General features: G+C 46.4%; 1 long non-coding RNA gene across 1 annotated transcript; it reads right to left on the minus strand.

Annotated features, from left to right (window-relative positions):
- Positions 1-5356: 5356 nt before the first annotated feature.
- Positions 5357-15495, minus strand: LOC116967558. Its single transcript, XR_004410263.1, has 2 exons — positions 15188-15495; positions 5357-5633 (listed from the first exon to the last, which is right to left on the minus strand). It is a non-coding gene; the product is annotated as an uncharacterized LOC116967558 (long non-coding RNA).
- Positions 15496-16463: the final 968 nt, after the last annotated feature.

Here is a 16463-nt window from a genome sequence, read left to right on the forward strand (position 1 = left end):
GTGAGTGGGCAGATGCAATATAATGTGGTTAAATGTGAGATTATCCACTTCAGAGGAAGGCAGATTATTATCTGAATGGTGTCAGTTTAGGAGAAGTTGCTTTTGCTGGTGAGGTGCCAAGCTGTTGCACACTGCACAGGACGCCACATTTTCTGTGATGTATTCGGCCATGCCAGGCCAGTAAAACATGTTTCTTGCCCATAGGACAGTAGCTTCAGCGTTTGGGTGCCCTGTATGGACAGCGTTAAAATATTGGCTGTGCAGCGAAGCAGGAACCACAGCCTTGTGTCCTTTTAAAATGATGCCATCCTGCAGCACTAGCTCATCTCGGACAGCAAATCTCTGGTCTCCAAGTAGAGGCGTGGGTTTGATCCCACTTCTGACACCCCCTTGAAATATATGTTGAACTTCTGCTGTAAGAATAACCGAAGTCTCACGCCGTGATTAAGATCCAAAGACTTTATTAACGTTATATTAAGTGGCGGCACATTTTTGTGTTGTCTTGTTCAGTTAAACTTTTGGTTATTAGGTTGTGTTATGTGTGTCGGGGGGGGGGGGGGGGTGGTGGGGGTGAAACAGGGCTTTCTGTCTCTCCCTTCGGGGGAATGCGACTTTCGTGTCGTATCCCCCTTCTCTTCCCCCGTCTTGCGGCCGACCTTGAGGATCCGGAGGTAGAGCCAGCCAGGACTTACCAACGCGAGGCTGGCCGTCTTCAAGCTGCGGCGGCATTCGGGCAGCGGCACGACTCGGCGCTCCGGTGAAGGCGGACGGCGCGGGGCTGAGACACTCCTGTGAGGGCGGCCCGGCTCCCGGCTAGAAGGCGCTCCCGTGGGGGCGGCCCGGTGCGGGGCTGAGACGCTCCCGTGAGGGCGGCCCGGCTCGGGGCTGGAATGGCGCTCCCGTGGGGGCGGCCCGGTGCGGGGCGGAGACGGTGCTCCGGTGGCTGAGGCGGCGGCGACCTGAATCCGGGGCTCGGCCGCGGGCCAGTGGATGACATCGTCGGGAGCTCGCGGGTCACAGGCTGGTGCCTGTTTTCCGGAGCTCCCGTGGCAACAACTGCGTCCGCTGGACTGGAGGGCAGCAGCTTCAACCACCCCCGGGCTGCGGAGCTTGAACCGCGGGACTGACTTACCATCGCCCGGTGGGGTATCGCCTCAGCGCAGAGGGAGAAGAGGAGGGAAGAGACAGCAACCCTAAGACTTTTGGCTCCATCACAGTGAGGAGGTGCTTGGTGAACTCACTGTGGTGGATGTTAATTTGTGTTTATTGTGTGTTGTTTATTATTACATGTTTGGCTGCAGGCAACGACATTTCGTTCAGACCGAAAGGTCTGAATGACAAATAAAGGATTCAATTCAATATAACGTTATGGCTCAAAGATTGTTCGGGAAAATTCTTGTATAATAATGAATCTTTAGAAACATAGAAACAAAGAAAATAGGTGCAGGAGTAGGCCATTTGGCCCTTCGAGCCTGCACCGCCATTCAATATGATCATGGCTGATCATCCAACTCAGTATCCTGTACCTGCCTTTTCTCCACAAGGGCCACATCTAACCCTCTTAAATATAGCCAATGAACTGTGGCCTCAACTACCTTCTGTGGCAGAGGGTTCCAGAGATTTACCACTCTCTGTGTGAAAAATGTCTTTCTCATCTCGGTCCTAAAGGATTTCCCCTTTATCCTTAAACTGTGACCCCTTGTCCTGGACTTCCCCAACATCAGGAACAATCTTCCTGCATCTAGCCTGTCCAACACTTTAAGAATTTTGTAAGTTTCTATAATGTATATTTCTTTGGAATTCTTTCTCAGTAAAAGTTGAGCCTTTGATTATTTTTCTGGCAGTGGTAGAATTCTGGGTGGGTGGGCTCAAGGGGCCGAGAGGGGAGAGGGGGAGAGGAGGAAGAGGGAGCAAGAGAGGGAGGGAATAAGAGAGTGAGGGACGGAGGGGGTGGGAGAGGGAAAGAGGGAGAGTGAGAAAGAGAGCAAGGGAGGGAGGGACAAAGAGAGAGAGGGAGGGAGGGAGAGAGAGACTGAGAGACATGAGAGCGGTGAAAAAACAAAAGCTGTTGGGTCAAGGAAAGCTGCCATGCTTAACACTGTACAACTGAATAACAGAAGCAGGCAGCTACAGTGTAGTTACATAGATCTGTTTTGCCTTGTTCTTCTTTGTGTTGTTAACGTGTGCCCGCGAAAAAAACCCAAAAACAAATAGCACGCAGGAAGCATTTTTGCAAATTTTAGGAAATACCATCAAATTCCAGGTAATTTGGGATTCTATTTAATGAAACTTTTTTTTGAGGTGTGGAAGTACTGGCAGGAGATGAGACGGAGCCATTCACACCTTTTGATTTGTTTGCTTTTTTTCTCTGTGTCATTATAATGGCTCAGTAGCTGTGCTTCTCTTGGAGAGGCTGCCTTGCCTATATTTGTGATACGCAGGCAGGCAGACCTCACTTCAGAGGGTTCACTCTTGTTTGAAACCCTTCAATTTGTGCTCGCCCCATGCGATTCTCATTCTCCAATTTGAGGTCAAAACGTAACAGCCTGCCCTCGTCTCTCTCTCCCTCCCATTGGCAAGCGAAATATATTTCAAGGGGGCTAGAATACAAAAACAGGGATGTAATGCTGAGACTCTATAAGGCGCTGGTCAGGCCACATTCGGAGCATTGTGAGCAGTTATGGGCACCATATCTGAGGAAGGATGTGCTGGCTCTGCAGAGGGTCCAGAGGAGGTTTACAAGAACGATGCCAGGAATATGTGGGTTAACATATGATGAGTATTTGACGGCATTGGAGCTAGATAGTGTGGAATTTTTATGGACATCTTCAACACCTCATTACTAAGGTCCACGGTTCCCACCTGCTTTATAACATTAAAGAACTTTGAACATTCCATGATTTGGTATGGTTTAGTTTAGAGATAAAGCATGGAAACAGGCCTGTCGGCCCATCGAGTCCATGTTGTGTAGCAATCATCCGTATATTAGTCTATCCTACACGAGTATGTCCATGAATACATCTACATGTGTGCGGTCGAGAGCATGTAGATTGGTTGCATCACGGGCTGGTTCAGCTTCTCAAACTCCGAGAAACAAAGGAGATTACAAGGAATTGTGGACACTGCCCAGTCCATCACACGTACTGACCCTTCCACAATTGAAGGGATCTACAGGAGGCACTGCCTCAAAGGCATCATCACGGACCTCCACCACATTTACTCGTACCATCTGCAAGAAGGTACACTTTTTGCAAAAAGTGCCAAAACCTATCGCCTCTTACGTGCAGTGGGCTCAGTAGACTATTTCTGTACACTTTGCTAATGGGGAATTGTGCTTGTATATGGACTGTATGTAAGAAAAGCACGGTTTATTTGCACACCAGACAATTAAACCAACATTGAGGGTGGGCCCACAAGTTACAATTCTGAATTGGGGCAAGAGGGACTTCAAGAGGGACTAAATTAAAAAGCAGATCCTCAGAATCATAATCTCTGGCTTACTTCCTGAGCCCCAAACAAGCAAATCGCTTCAACGTGTGGCTCAAAGATTGGTCTGAGAGAAGTTGGTTCAAATTGGTGGGACACTGTGGTATAAAGGAAACAGGTACTGTTCCAATAGGACCCGCTGCTGGGACCAGGGTCCTGGCAAATCACCTCATTAGGGCTTGATGTAGATAGAGCTTTCAACTACATAGTTGGGGGGGTGGGGGGTGAGGTCAACAAATTGGAAATGTATTCATGAAGTTAAAGGGAAGGAGAACCCAGGAGAGGTTATTCATGTCCAGAAGAAGTAATAGGAGCAAAAGTTTTTAAAAAAGCAATAAGAATCTAATGTCAGGCAAAATGTGAACCAATTTAAAAGTGATAGCGAATACAGTAAATCCTTAATTTAACTGACCACATAACAAATTTCAATGATAGCGGACAGACTTTCTGCCCCAACCCCGGCTCACAAGGTGCGCTTCTTCACCATCCGTATGAACTGATGACTGTGGCTGTTGCTGCGACTCTCATTGTGGCCCCTGGTCATCAGCGTTTTCTTCAGGTTCCCTCCACCTGCCCACCGTCGCCGCCTCCTCCTCCTCCTCCTCCCTCGGACACTCCACCTTGGAAGCGGCAGCAGGTGAGAGGGGAGGGGACCCCAGGGTGACATTGCGTGCCGTATCGTTGGCCACAGCTTGAGGAAAGCTCAGTTCCCAGGGGCTACAACATGAGCCGCAACAACAACCGTCTCCTTGGACCGTGCGGTAGGTGAAGAAGGGCTAGTGGTGCAGAGCATCGGCATTGGCGCCCAGTTTTAAGGTGAAACGACAAAGTGCTGGAGCACTCAGCAGTCTGAACAAGGGTCCCGACCCGAATCGTCACCCATTCCTTCTCTCCAGAGATGCTGCCTGTTGTGTATTGATCACCACCTGCAGTTCTTTGTTTCAACTACGTACAATGATAATACTATACTCGGTTATAACGGACAATTGGCAATAATACACAATTTCCCCACCAATTGTCTATTACTATATAAGTAAAAACATTGTAATTGAATGCACACCGTGTACGCAACAAGGTGCATGAGCTCATAGTTAGAAACTGGTTGGTCCGACGTAGGCATCGCAGAGACTTGGCTGAAAGAGGGTCAGAGCAGCGAGCTAAACATGCAATGATACACATCCTATCAAGAAGACAGGCAGGTGGGCAGAGAGAGTGGGGTGGCTCTGCTGGTACAGAAATGAAATTCAATCCTTAGCAAGGGATGACATAAGATCAGAAGATGAGGAATCTTTGTGGGTAGAGTTAAGAAACTGCAAGGGTGAAAATACCCTGATGGGAGTTATATGCAGGCCTCCAAACCGTAGCCAGGATGTAGGGTATAAGTTACATCAGGAGATATAAGCATGTGAGCAAGGAAACGCGACTTCAATGTGTATGTGGGGATTTCAATATGCATGTGCAATGAAGCAGATTTAATTCAGGAGCTTAAGGTAAAAAGAACCCCTGGGTTTGTCTCTCTGTCTCTCTCTGCAGTTCCTTCTTGCACAGACGTCCCAAATTGGGAACCGGTAAGCCCACACCCCCCCCCCCCCTCCCACACCCCATGTGATTCTGGAGGTCCCCTACACCCCCTGACACAACCCCCCGATCACCCCTCCCCCACAGCCCTCCCCCACAGCCCCCCCTCTGCCACAGCCCCCCTCTGCCACAGCCCCCCCTCCCCCACAGCCCCCCCTCCCACACCAGACGCCCACAGCCCTCTCCCCCACACCCCCCTCCCCACCACCCCTCCCCCACCACAGCCCCCCTCCCCCACAGCCCCCCTCCCCCACACCCCCGCCTGCCGTAAATGAAAAACATTCAAATTAAAGATATTTCATTCTAAATATACTTAATACAAAATACTTATCAATAATTTAAAACACTATTAGCATTTATGACAGAAATTGACATTGTTGCAGGAAATCAACTTTGAATCCAGATTACGTAGAGGTTGTTAGTGTTGCACAGTGCGGGGTAGCTGACCTCCAGAATCACATCGCTGCTTCTCCGTGGACACAGAACCGGTACAGGCAAGTGTATTCTGGATGGCCCCAGTTGTTATTCACCCGCTGTTCAATTAGTTTGAATGCTGCAGCATCTTTATTCTACAAAGCAAAAAAACATGACGACAGATCAGGGAACCTGTGCTTCAGTATGAAAGTACTGTCGGCAGGAGAGAAGATGGATTAGCTACAAACCAGACTTAAAACATCCTACTGATCATGGATTTCAGGACATTCTATTCAATTACATACAGCATTGATAACAAGTATTTTATCATGGAAAAGGTCGGTGCTTTAGAGGTATGAGAAGAACATGGATCTCAAATGACAGCAGGAAATACTGGGAGCAACAGCTTTACTCCATGTAGCATCGTGGACGAGGAGAGAACAAGCTTACTTACACCGGCTTGCTTTGTGGCAACTGACAAATTGTGAATAAAGTGGCCATGAAAAATAAACTTCTATTCTGGAAAGATAAAATGCTGGAGTAACTCAGTGGGTCGGCAGGATTCCTGGGCCTGCCTGACCTGCTGAGTTACTTCAGCATTTTGTGTCTTTCCTCGGTGAACCAGCATCTGCAGGTTCTTGTTTCTACAATCTGTACTCTGGATTGGTTCAGCAAGTTTGAAACTTGTAGAGGCTTCCAGTAGATCAGCCACCGATCCAGCTCTCCTCGGTTTCCCTATCTTTGCATCTGGGATAAGAAGGGAGCAGTCGAGTGCAATAGAGTGCAGAGCCCACACACATACAGAAACCAGATAGGCAATGCTCCCTTCAACAGTTCCCACAAAATGATCCCTCTTATCCATTCCCATAATGTGGAATTAGCAAGGTCTCATAAAAGTGAGCAATGGAGAGGCCAAGTATACTGCATAGAAGGTAGCAGGATTATGTGATCAGGTCAATAATTATTACACTACATTGACATGGACAAGACAGGTTTGGAGGGATATGGGGCAAACGCAGGCAGGTGGGACTGGTGTAGCTGGGACATGTTGGCCGATGTAGACTTATGCAATGTTCCATTCAGTTTGACATTGCCTTACTACCTGTCCTTCACATAAAGGTTCCTGAAGAAAACTACCTTTGACCACAAGTGATCAAGGTAGAACGAGCTACAGGCACTGTGGGAGAAGGACTCGATGGATCCCATCAGGTGGCTCCCTAATCATATAACCATATAACAATTACAGCACGGAAACAGGCCATCTCGACCCTTCTAGTCCGTGCCGAACACGTATTCTCCCCTAGTCCCATATACATGCGCTCAGACCATAACCCTCCATTCCTTTCCCGTCCATATAACTATCCAATTTATTTTTAAATGATAAAAACGAACCTGCCTCCACCACCTTCACTGGAAGCTCATTCCACACAGCCACCACTCTCTGAGTAAAGAAGTTCCCCCTCATGTTACCCCTAAACTTCTGTCCCTTAATTCTCAAGTCATGTCCCCTTGTTTGAATCTTCCCTACTCTCAGTGGGAAAAGCTTATCCACGTCAACTCTGTCTATCCCTCTCATCATTTTAAAGACCTCTATCAAGTCCCCCCTTAACCTTCTGCGCTCCAAAGAATAAAGCCCTAACTTGTTCAACCTTTCTCTGTAACTTAGTTGCTGAAACCCAGGCAACATTCTAGTAAATCTCCTCTGTACTCTCTCTATTTTGTTGACATCCTTCCTATAATTAGGCGACCAAAATTGTGCCCCATACTCCAGAATTGGCCTCACCAATGCCTTGTACAATTTTAACATTACATCCCAACTTCTATACTCAATGCTCTGATTTATAAAGGCCAGCACACCAAAAGCTTTCTTTACCACCCTATCTACATGAGATTCCACTTTCAGGGAACTGTGCACAGTTATTCCCAGATCCCTCTGTTCACCTGCATTCTTCAATTCCCTACCATTTACCATGTACGTCCTATTTTGATTTGTCCTGCCAAGATGTAGCACCTCACACTTATCAGCATTAAACTCCATCTGCCATCTTTCAGTCCACTCTTCCAACTGGCATAAATCTCTCTGTAGACTTTGAAAATCTACTTCATTATCCACAACCCCACCTATCTTAGTATCATCTGCATACTTACTAATCCAATTTACCACACCATCATCCAGATCATTGATGTACATGACAAACAACAGTGGACCAAACACAGATCCCTGTGGAACCCGACTAGTCACTGGCCTCCAACCTGACAAACAACCATCCACCATTACTCTCTGGCATCTCCCATTCAGCCACTGTTGAATCCATCTTGCTACTCCACCATTAATACCCAACAATTGAACCTTCTTAACCAACCTTCCATGAGGAACCTTGTCAAAGGCCTTACTGAAGTACATATACACAACATCCACTGCTTTACCCTCATCAATTTCCCGAGTAACCTCTTCAAAAAATTCAAGAAGGTTAGTCAAACATGACCTTCCAGGCACAAATCCATGTTGACTGTTCCTAATCAGACCCTGTTTATCGAGATGCTTATATATATTATCTCTAAGTATCCTTTCCATTAATTTGCCCACCACTGACGTCAAACTAACAGGTCTATAATTACTAGGTTTACTCTTAGACCCCTTTTTAAACAATGGAACAACATGCGCAGTATGCCAATCCTCCGGCACTATTCCCGTTTCTAATGACATTTGAAATATTTCTGTCATAGCCCCTGCTATTTCTACACTAACTTCCCTCAATGTCCTAGGGAATATCCTGTCCGGACCTGGAGACTTATCCACTTTTATATTTCTCAAAAGTGTCAATACTTCCTCTTCTTTGAATCTCATAGTTTCCATAGCTACTCTACTTGTTTCCCTTACCTCACATAATTCAATATCCTTCTCCTTGGTGAATACCGAAGAAAATAAATTGTTCAATATCTCCCCCGTCTCTTTTGGCTCTGCAGATAGCTGTCCACTCTGACTCTCTAATGGACCAATTTTATCCCTCGTTATCCTTTTGCTATTAATATAGCTGTAGAAACCCTTTGGGTTTACTTTCACCTTACTTGCCAAAGCAACCTCATATCTTCTTTTAGCTTTTCTAATTTCTTTCTTAAGATTCTTTTTACATTCTTTATACTCCTCAAGCACCTCATTCACTCCATGCTGTCTATAATTATTGTAGATCTCCCTCTTTTTCCGAACCAAGTGACCAATTTCCCTTGAAAACCATGGCTCTTTCCGATTTTTACTATTTCCTTTCAACCGAACAGGGACATAAAGATTCTGTACTCTTAAAATTTCACCTCTAAACCAAACTAAGCGAAGCTAACCTAAACTAACTGAACTAAATTAAAATAAACACAATTAGAAACATAGAAACATAGAAATTAGTTGCAGGAGTAGGCCATTCGGCCCTTCGAGCCTGCACGGCCATTCAATATGATCATGGCTGATCATCCAACTCAGTATCCCGTACCTGCCTTCTCTCCATACCCCCTGATCCCTTTAGCCACAAGGGCCACATCTAACTCCCTCTTAAATATAGCCAATGAACTGGCCTCAACTACCCTCTGTGGCAGAGAGTTCCAGAGATTCACCACTCTCTGTGTGAAAAAGTTTCTTCTCATCTCGGTCCTAAAGGATTTCCCCCTTATCCTTAAGCTGTGACCCATTGTCCTGGACGTCCCCAACATCGGGAACAATCTTCCTGCATCTAGCCTGTCCAACCCCATAAGAATTTTGTACGTTTCTATAAGATCCCCTCTCAATCTCCTAAATTCTAGCGAGTATAAGCCAAGTCTATCCAGTCTTTCTTCATATGAAAGTCCTGACATCCCAGGAATCAGTCTGGTGAACCTTCTCTGCACTCCCTCTATGGCTATAATGTCCTTCCTCAGATTTGGAGACCAAAACTGTACGCAATACTCCAGGTGTGGTCTCACCAAGGCCCTGTACAACTGCAGTAGAACCTCCCTGCTCCTATACTCAAATCCTTTTGCATTGAAAGCTAACATACCATTCGCTTTCTTCACTGCCTGCTGCACCTGCATGCCTACTTTTAATGACTGGTGTACCATGACACGCAGGTCTCGCTGCATCTCCCAGTTTTCCTAATCGGCCACCATTTAGATAATAGTCTGCTTTCCTGTATTTGCCACCAAAGTGGATAACCTCACATTTATCCACATTATACTGCATCTGCCAAACATTTGCCCACTCACCCAGCCTATCCAAGTCACCTTGCAGTCTCCTAGCATCCTCCTCACAGCTAACACTGCCCCCCAGCTTAGTGTCATCCGCAAACTTGGAGATGTTGCCTTCAATTCCCTCATCCAGATCATTAATATAAATTGTAAATAGCTGGGGTTCCAGCACTGAGCCTTGCGGTACCCCACTAGTCACTGCCTGCCATTGTGAAAAGGACCCGTTTACTCCTACTCTTTGCTTCCTGTTTGCCAGCCAGTTCTCTATCCACATCAATACTGAACCCCCAATACCGTGTGCTTTAAGTTTGTATACTAATCTCTTATGTGGGACCTTGTCGAAAGCCTTCTGAAAGTCCAGATACAACACATCCACTGGTTCTCCCCTATCCACTCTACTAGTTACATCCTCGAAAAATTCTATAAGATTCGTCAGACATGATTTACCTTTCGTAAATCCATGCTGACTTTGTACAATGATTTCACCACTTTCCAAATGTGCTGCTATCCCATCTTTAATAACTGACTCTAGCAGTTTTCCCACTACCGATGTTAGACTAACTGGTCTGTAATTCCCCGTTTTCTCTCTCCCTCCCTTCTTAAAAAGTGGGGTTACGTTTGCTACCCTCCAAACCTCAGGAAATACTCCAGAATCTAAAGAGTTTTGAAAAATTATCACTAATGCATCAACTATTTCTGGAGCTACTTCCTTAAGTACTCTGGGATGCAGCCTATCTGGCCCTGGTGATTTATCGGCCTTTAATCCATTCAATTTACCCAACACCACTTCCCGACTAACCTGGATTTCACTCAGTTCCTCTATCTCCTTTGACCCGCGGTCCCCTGCTATTTCCGGCAGATTATTTATGTCTTCCTTAGTGAAGACGGAACCAAAGTAGTTATTCAATTGGTCCGCCATATCCTTGTTCCCCATGATCAACTCACCTGTTTCTGACTGCAAGGGACCTACATTTGTTTTAACTAATCTCTTTCTCTTCACATATCTATAAAAACGTTTGCAGTCAGTTTTTATGTTCCCTGCCAGTTTTCTTTCATAATCTATTTTCCCTTTCCTAATTAAGCCCTTTGTCCTCCTCTGCTGGTCTCTGAATTTCACCCAGTCCTCTGGTATGCTGCTTTTTCTGGCTAATTTGTACGCATCATCTTTTGCTTTGATACCATCCCTGATTTCCCTTGTTATCCACGGATGCACTACCTTCCCTGATTTATTCTTTTGCCAAACTGGGATGAACAATTTTTGTAGTTCATCCATGCAGTCTTTAAATACCTTCCATTGCATATCCACCGTCAACCCTTTTAGAACTAAATGCCAGTCAATCTTGGCCAATTCACGTCTCATACCCTCAAAGTTACCTTTCTTTAAGTTCAGAACCGTTGTTTCTGAATTAACAATGTCACTCTCCATCCTAATGAAGAACTCAACCATATTATAGTCACTCTTGCCCAAGGGGGCACGCACAACAAGACTGCTAACTAACCCTTCCTCATTACTCAATACCCAGTCTAGAATAGCCTGCTCTCTTGTTGGTTCCTCTACATGTTGGTTTAGATAACTATCCCGCATACATTACAAGAAATCCTCTTCCTCAGCACCCCTGCCAATTTGATTCACCCAATCTATATGTAGATTGAAGTCACCCATTATAACTGTTTTGCCTTTGTTGCACGCATTTCTAATTTCCTGTTTGATGCCATCCCCAACTTCACTACTACTGCAAGGTGGCCTGCACACAACACCCACCAGCGTTTTCTGCCCCTTAGTGTTTCGCAGTTCTACCCATACTGATTCCACATCCTCCAAGCTAATGTCCTTCCTTTCCACTGCGTTAATCTCCTCTCTAGCCAGCAACGCTACTCCACCACCTTTTCCTTTCTCTCTATCCCTCCTGAATATTGAATATCCCTGGATGTTCAGCTCCCAGCCTTGGTCACCCTGGAGCCATGTCTCCGTGATCCCGACTATATCATAATCATTAATAGCTATCTGCACGTTCAACTCATCCACCTTATTGCGAATGCTCCTTGCATTGAGACACAAAGCCTTCAGGCTTGTTTTTACAACGCTCTTACCCCTTATACAATTATGTTGAAAAGTGGCCCTTTTTGATTTTTGCCCTGGATTTGTCTGCCTGCCACTTTTACTTTTCACCTTGCTACCTATTGCTTCCACCCGCATTTTACACCCCTCTGTTTCTCTGCTCACCCATTTAAGAACCCCACCACCTCTTATTCTCTGTTTATTATTGTTTTCTTCTTTCCCCCCTACATGTTGGGTCTGAATGCTTTCCTTCTCTGCCTCCTGCCTCACACACTGTCTAATAGCTTTCTCTATTTGAGTCCCTCCCCCCAACCATTCTAGTTTAAAGTCTCCCCAGTAGCCTTTGCAGATCTCTCCGCCAGGATATCGGTCCCCCTCAGGTTCAAGTGCAACCCATCCTTTTTGTACAGGTTGCACCTTCCACAAAAGAGGTCCCAATGATCCAGAAATTTGAATCCCTGCCCTCTGCACCAGTCCTTCAGCCACGCTTTTATCCTCCACCTTGCTCCATTCCTACTCTCACTGTCGCGTGGCACAGGCAGTAATCCCGAGATTGTTACCTTTGCTGTCCTACTCTTTAACTCCCCTCCTAACTCCCTAAATTCTCCTTTCAGGACCTCTTCTCTTTTTTTACCTATGTCATTGGTACCTATATGTACCAGGACCTCGGGCTCCTCTCCCTCCCCTTTCAGGATATCTTGGACACGTTGAGACACATTACAGACCCTGGCACCAGGGAGGCAAACTACCATCCGGGTCTCCCGACTGCGTCCACAGAATCGCCTGTCTGACCCCCTAACTATAGAGTCCCCTATTAGTATTGCTCTCCTCTTCTTTTCCTTACCCTTCTGAGCAACAGGACCGGTCTCTGTACCGGCGGCCCGGCCGCTGTCGCTACCCCCAGGTAGGCTGTCCCCCCCATCGTGCTCAAACAGGAGTACTTATTGTCAAGGTGTACAGCCACCGGGGTACTCTCTAGTCCCTGCCTGTGTCCCTTGCCTCTCCCAACCATGATCTACTTGCCTGCCTCCTGTGGTCTTGGAGTGACCACCTCCCTGTAACTCCTATCAATGACTTCCTCGCTCTCCCTGACCAGACGGAGGTCATCGAGCTGCTGCTCCAGGTTCCTAATACGGTCCCTTAGGAGCCCCATCTCGATGCACCTGGCACAGATGTGGACGTCTGGAGGGCTATCAGACTCCATGACTTCCCACATCTGACATCCAGAACAGTAAACTGCCCTGGCCCTCATACTCCCCTTACCTAGGATACAATACAAAACAAACTGCTACAATACAAAACAAACAGCTACAATACAGTACAATCAGCAGGGATCTGGCTCCCAATCAGCTGCTCCCTCTTGTCTGCTTCCACCAATCAGCGGCTTCCTCAAACCCACTTGTTTTTGAAGTGGAACTTGGAACGTTGCAGATTTCAGCTCCTCCCTCTGCGACCTCTCCAACGGCTCTCGGGCCTCTGTAGAAGCAAGCCCCGCGCTCCTCTTTAAATCCTACCGCTCGGGTGTAGCTCCTCCCTCTGCGACCTCTCCAACGGCTCTCGGGCCTCTCGGGCCTGACAAACAACCATCCACCATTACTCTCTGGCATCTCCCATTCAGCCACTGTTGAATCCATCTTGCTACTCCACCATTAATACCCAACCATTGAACCTTCTTAACCAACCTTCCATGAGGAACCTTGTCAAAGGCCTTACTGAAGTCCATATATACAACATCCACTGCTTTACCCTCATCAATTTCCCGAGTAACCTCTTCAAAAAATTCAAGAAGATTAGTCAAACATGACCTTCCAGGCACAAATCCATGTTGACTGTTCCTAATCAGACCCTGTTTATCCAGATGCTTATATATATTATCTCTAAGTATCCTTTCCATTAATTTGCCCACCACTGACGTCAAACTAACAGGTCTATAATTGCTAGGTTTACTCTTAGACCCCTTTTTAAACAATGGAACAACATGCGCAGTACGCCAATCCTCCGGCACTATTCCCTAATCAGACAGAGGAACTCGCAAACAGTAGTGTGAGGAGCCCTCCCAGTCAGACCCTGCCTGCTCTGTCAAAAATGCACGCTGCCATTGAGATGGTTGTGGTGTGGCCAACATTCACCTCCTTATGCACTGAGCGTTTGACAGGAAGGTCAGAAGAAGAATGCAAGGGCTCTTGTCATGGTTCATCCTGAGCAGTTGTGCATCAGTGAGCTGTTCACAGGGCCGTACAACAAGATAAATGTCAACTGCTGCTGGAAGATCATTATCTCAGCGGAAGACTCACTTTGGTCTGCACAAAAATTGATCTTCCCGCATAAGATGTGGGTAAATGAATTGCTGCCGACTGGCACATTCCAGGGTGTGAGAGTATGTGGTGTGAGGGACACACTGAAGCTCAGTGCAGTCACCGCAAAGGCTGTGGCAGAGTGGCCCTGGTCTAAGGTCCGGCCACCACTAGACACTGAGGGACTATCAGACACTTCATGGGAGCACTGTTTAAGGATGTGGTGTTCATTGACACATTGCAAACGAAAGTGCTGAATTGATGGAACGTGGAGCAAGACATGCCCCAATTTCATTAACTGTTTATCTATATAATTAAAAGTCTCATCTTCACCATTTCTTGTTTGCACTGCATATTGATTTTAGAAAAAATGCGACCACTTACGGTTGTGATTTTGGGCCATCTTACTCAGAGACCACCCTCTGCACAGGACAAGAGGATTTTTCCCATCGATGAAAAATAAAAGTTATTTGTCTTTAACAAATGTTGAGATTTTTCTCCTGTCAATCACTGCCATGAAGGCCACGCCCCTTCTGGTGGGAGGGGGAGGGACTCTAAAACCCGGAATTGTGGGCGTGACAGTCTCTGCGAGATGGGGGAGGGAGAGGTCATATTGGTGGCCTTGCACCCTGCTTGAAATGGTAGGAAACTGCTTTTGAATTTGGTGGCCTTGCAATCTGCTTGAAATTGAATTTCAAGGAATAGCCTTGAGTCAACTGCCAGTCCACCAGCTGTGAGTGAGTGAGTGAGCTGCCAGCACACCACGCTTGAGTGACTGAGCTGCCAGCCCAAGAATCCATTCAGCCCACAATGACCATACTAGCCCTCTGGAAACCAGTCCCTTCAGCCCACAACACCCATACTAGCACTCCAGAAAGCCCCTCCCCCCCACCACCAATATTTGGTGGAGAGGCGGAATATATTGTGTTGGGGACTAGCCCTCCGATTCAGATTCAGATTCAGATCATTTAATGACCACACAGTCAAGCTGGTGGAATTCATATTCAGTACAGGATGTTACACAATAGGCTGATTCCCATCAAACATGGGACCGAACGGGTTCCACCTAGTCTAGTATTATGGATAAATTACTTTTCTGAAATACAATAATGTGCTCCAGAGCCACTGACTGCTTGTATGCTTGTACCTTAATAATCCCTGCTCTAACAGCTGCCGAGTGTGCCTCCATTGCAGGACCAGGATAAAGTGAAGCATCTGAGAGGATCTTCTCCAAGCCAGCGAGGAGGGCATCGAGTTCCTTGTGATGCACCAGCTGTGCTGTCAGTGGTTCCCCTGTACTATCTTGTGATGAACCGAAGAGCAGCTTGTGGACAAGTGGGAGCAACACCTTCTCCTTCTAAACACACAAGAGCAGGATAGTCAGTGCTCCTCCTTGTAAACATTGAAATCAATGCAAAGCAGTATCCTTGTCATCCTAAAAAAAACATTATTTTACAATTGTTGATGCTTTGGCGGAGGAGACAAGGCAAGGGAATACATTATAGCTGAAAGGATACAGTACTGAACCGTGGTGGGGAACAGAAAGATCTTGGAGAGCTTGTTGTGTAGGAAGGAAATGCAGATGCTGGTTTACACTGAAGATAGACACAAAATGCTGGAGTTATTCAGCGGACCAGACAGCATCTAATGCTCCAGAGATCCTGTCCATCCCGCTGAGTTACTCCAGCATTTTGTGTCTATCTTTGGAGAGCTTGTTGATGGATCTTTGAAGGTAGTGGGACAGTCATCTTGAAACTGTGGAAAACGTTAGCTCATGTAACCTGTAACATTGTGTGGATTCTAGTTGCCTCCCTACAGGATTGATGGGAGTTCACTAGAGAGGCACAAGAAAGGTTTACAACATTTGCAGGACTGGAGAAGAAAGGTTGCAAGGAGAGAGTCGCCAGGAACTGCAGCAGGTAGATTGTTTGAGTGGTTATAATATTATAGAAAAAAGACAAAATGCTGGAGTAACTCAGCGGGACAGGCAGCATCTTTGGAGAGAAGGAATGGATCATGTTTTGGATTGAGACCCTTCTTCAGACGTCTCGACCCGAAATGTCATCCATTCCTCCCCCCCCTCCCCGAAAGATGCTGCCTGTCTCGCTGATGTCTATCTGCGGGGTAAACCAGCATCTGCAGTTCCTTCCTACACATAAGGTTATGATATTCTGACTGGTCCATTCAGAGTAAACAATGTAACTATCTTTCCTACACAAAGTTGGAAATGTAATTCAATTGGCACAATGGTTTGATGCAATTAGTACAGTGGGCCAAGGGTTCACTGCCTGAATGGTTGTTGGAAGCAGAACTCACATTTACTGGGCACCTGGACCAGCAATAGAAGAGGCTGTGAGCGAGATTCTCCTGGCCTCCCATCACATAAAACAGAAGGTGGGAACTATAGATCAATTGACAGGTAC

The sequence above is a fragment of the Amblyraja radiata genome, chromosome 40 (genome assembly GCF_010909765.2).
Source record: "Amblyraja radiata isolate CabotCenter1 chromosome 40, sAmbRad1.1.pri, whole genome shotgun sequence".
Classification (NCBI taxonomy): domain Eukaryota; kingdom Metazoa; phylum Chordata; class Chondrichthyes; order Rajiformes; family Rajidae; genus Amblyraja; species Amblyraja radiata.